This window comes from Chiloscyllium plagiosum, chromosome 30, assembly GCF_004010195.1.
Source record: "Chiloscyllium plagiosum isolate BGI_BamShark_2017 chromosome 30, ASM401019v2, whole genome shotgun sequence".
Lineage (NCBI taxonomy): Eukaryota > Metazoa > Chordata > Chondrichthyes > Orectolobiformes > Hemiscylliidae > Chiloscyllium > Chiloscyllium plagiosum.
The window spans coordinates 8036483-8040328 of record NC_057739.1 but is presented as its reverse complement, the minus strand read 5'-3'; positions in this window follow the sequence as shown (position 1 = coordinate 8040328).

Sequence of the window (3846 nt, the reverse complement as noted above, 5' to 3'; positions counted from 1 at the left end):
TGCCTACTTGCAGAGCACTTCAGAGAACATCTCTGGGCCACCCATACCAAACCAATCACACCGTCCCACAACTGAACATTTCAACTCCCCCTCCCACTCTGCCAAGGACATGCTAGTCCTGGACCTTCTCCATTGCCACTCGCTAACCACCTGATACCTGGAGGAAGAACGCCTCATCTTCCACCTTGGGACCCTCCAACCCCACAGCATCAATGTGGATTTCACCAGTTTCCTCATTTCCCCTTCCCCCACATTATCCCAGTAACAACCTTCCAACTCCACACCGCCCTCATGACCTGTCCATCTTCCTTCCTACCTTTCCACTCCACCCTCCTCTCTGACCTATCCCCATTACCCCCACCTCCATCCACCTATCGCACTCTCAGCTACCTTCCCCCCAGCCCTACCCCTTCCCATTTATCTCATCACTTCGGCTCACAGCCTAATTCCTAATGAACAGCGTTTGCCCGAAACATCGATTCTCCTGCTCCTCGGATGCTGCCTGACCCACTGTATTTTTCCAACATCACACATGACTCTAATTTCCAGCATTTGCAGTCCCCACTTTCGCCTTGTCGGGCCAGATGGCCTGTTTCCACACTGTGGGGACTCTATGATTACAACATTTGTGTTCTAGCTGGCTGGCTGTAAATCATTTTGAGATGAACTCGGATTTTGAAAGGCATTAAATCAATGGAAGTCTTGTTTTACCATTCTGAATTGTTTCCAGCCATTTAATTTGCAGTGAGACCTCTCTGAACTATATCTGTTTTACAATAACTGCCTGGGTGGACCTGGATCCTTCCTGGCTTGGAAAACCATGATTTTCTTTCGCATAAAATGTGCCTAGAGATTTCTCTCCACCCACCCTCACTTTATGCTTGGAACATCTGCGTGAGTGGTTGTTCCTTAGACAGTCAGGGCCAGAGGGTGACGGACGGTCACTGAACGTGCACAGGCAGCTGCATGAGGTTTATAAAAACCTGCAGCAGTTCCACTGTCTGCATTTGACAGACTGAAGAGCTTCGATGTGTTACATTTCCTGAGGCAATCACAGAAGGTAAGTATTCACAGTGAAAGTTCAGGAACAGTGCCCTCCACTGACAATTTACTTTACTAAAAGTAGTAGTCACTTATTATCAGAACTGTTGAGAATCTAGCTTAGTTTTCAAACCAGCTTGGAGATTTAAGTGCCATGTCCTATCTCACTCTATGTTAAGCTGAGACATTGGGCAACGGTTATTTCTGTCTCACAGTAAAGATTATTTCTACTGCTTTTATTTTCAAACAGGATTACTCTTCGGTGCAGTACACCTGAACGTGACCAGCTTCTGAACAGTTCATTGATGAAGTTTCGACCTGATAAACCTGATGAGCACTGGACACGTTTAAAGAAGTAAGTCTTTTCAGGAAGAATGCTTCAGTCTCCCCCACTGGCCTCACCGGTAGCACAGTGGTGTCTCAAAGCATTTGTAGCATTTGTGCATTTATATTTCAATCCAGGGACTCCAGCATCATACTGACAGTGTGCTGCATTGCTCGAGGTGCCAGTCCTTTGAGTGAGTTATTAACATGAGGCTTAATTTGCCCTTTCAGTTGGATATTAAAGATCTCAAGGGCTTTGCATAATGTCCGGGCTGCCAATTATCCCTCAACAATCACAAGGCAGATTATGCGATCATTATCTCACTGCTGTTTGTGGTACTTGACTGTGGGCACTCTGTGTTTTCCGATGTATTAAAATCCAGAGTGATTTGCAAAGACTTTGAGGTTGAATAAGTGTTATATCAATGTTTTCTTTTCCTTCCAAAACACACTTTGGGGGCAGGCCATCTAACAGAAAGTCTTTGTATTTATGACAGGGAGTGTTAATTAGCATAATTTATACTGGAAAGCTTTGCAGGATGTGTTCCACAAGACATTAGTAGCAGAAGCAAAGACAGTGTATTGGATGTAACCTAATGACATGAGTCGTTAATTGTTTAGGATGTAGACAACTTGTAGTAGCAACAAAAGGAATGTACTCAGACTGGGATACGGTGATAAATGGTGCTCAATAGAATCTACACAGGGACCCCAGCTCTCATTATGCACATTTTCTCTTGGGTCAAAGCTGATTTGTGATTTAGAATTAAGTTCAATGTCATGTGCACTCAAGTCCAGGGATTAGTACAGGGAAAAGTGTACAATGTCGCCATTCCCAGCACCATCTTAAATATAAGGGTACCTAGGTACAAAAATAGAAAAATAAAGAAATAAGTTTAAAAAATTATCACTCCAGTTCTTTTTAGTATAAAGTAGAAAAATTAAATTAGAAGTTAAACAGATTTGCTTGTTGATATGACACTCCTTTGTTCAGTAAATCCTGGAATTAGATTTGAACGTAGACCTTCTAGTCCAGAAACGGGTGCATTGCTGACTGAGCCCCAAGACTGACTTGAATCGATGTGAATAACTTGGTTAAAAGAATAGAGAGTTGCGCATCCTAGTTTGCAGATGAAACTGCACCAGTGGGTACGGTAAGTTGTGTAGTTCAGGAAGATATCTATATCAGCACTATATCTCAGTTGGGCAAAGCTTTTTCAGGATACCGAAAGGTATGATTCAACAATTAAGAAATTGTACATCCTGAATGATAACATGAAATTAAGGAGGAAATTGTGAAAACGAGGAAGAACCTGGATTTATTCGGCACCTTTCACAACTGCAAGGCATCTTATGGCATTTAATAGTCAATTAAGTTATGTTGCAGCATTGTCTTAGTTGGGATTGGGAAGCTAGTTTCTAAATGCAGGAATAAAAAGAATAATTCATCAACGTTGGCATTTGATGTCCGGACTTGTCCGACCTGCCCAGCTCCTTTTCCACCTATCCACTCCACCCTCTCCTCCAAGTCCCTCCTCCCTACCTTTTATCTTCTCCTGCTGAACATTCTCTGCTCATTCCTGAAGAAGGGCCTGTGCCCGAAACGTCGAATCTCCTGTTCCCTGGGTGCTGCCTGGCCTGCTGTGCTGTTCCAGCAATAAAGTTTCAACTTTGATCTCCAGCATCTGCAGACCTCACTTTCTCCTCTGACAAAGAGTTGGCCTCCACATCAAGGAAAGGTTGTCTGTCAGTCCGTGCGAGATCGTGGTTCCCAGGATCTGCATTGATTTGAGCAAGACCTGGAGCTAATGGGTTAGCCTCTGAGAGCCATTTCCCCATCACATTTCCGAACCCTCCTGTTCAGCCCTTTCACATCATTCCCAACACCAGGAAGATAACACTTAACCTCCTTCATTTCCATCTGGGGTTCAAGGCTGGATTCTCCTACCTGGAGCACATGGACTCTGTCAGGGCATTGACCAATTTGAAATTTTCTCATCGCCTCGGGCTGGGGGAGGGAAATCGCCATCTTGGGAAGAGATGAACCAATAATCCCTGAATACTTAGCTGGCTGATGGCATGTTAAGGTACCCATCCCAAACTTCAAAGACGAGTTATCTCAGCACCAATGTATTAATTGGAATTAGGTTTTAGGAAGTATCTCAAATGTGGAGAGAAGTGTAGAAAAGCAGGAGGATGATGAGGGAATCCCAGACTATTTAAGAACATCAGATTTAGGAGCACGAATAGTTCATTCAGTCCCTCCAGCCTACTCTACCATTTGATGCAATCATGGCTGATCTCACCTGGGCTTTGACTCCACCTTCCTGCCTTTTCTTCATAACCCTTCAACCCATTATGAATTAAAAATCTGTCTATTTCCTCCTTAGGTTTGATCAGTGTCCCTGTTTTAAATCCATCATATCCTTATCCGAAAGCTGTGACCTGGGTCTGAGAACCCAAGGCATAGCTGCCAATGGT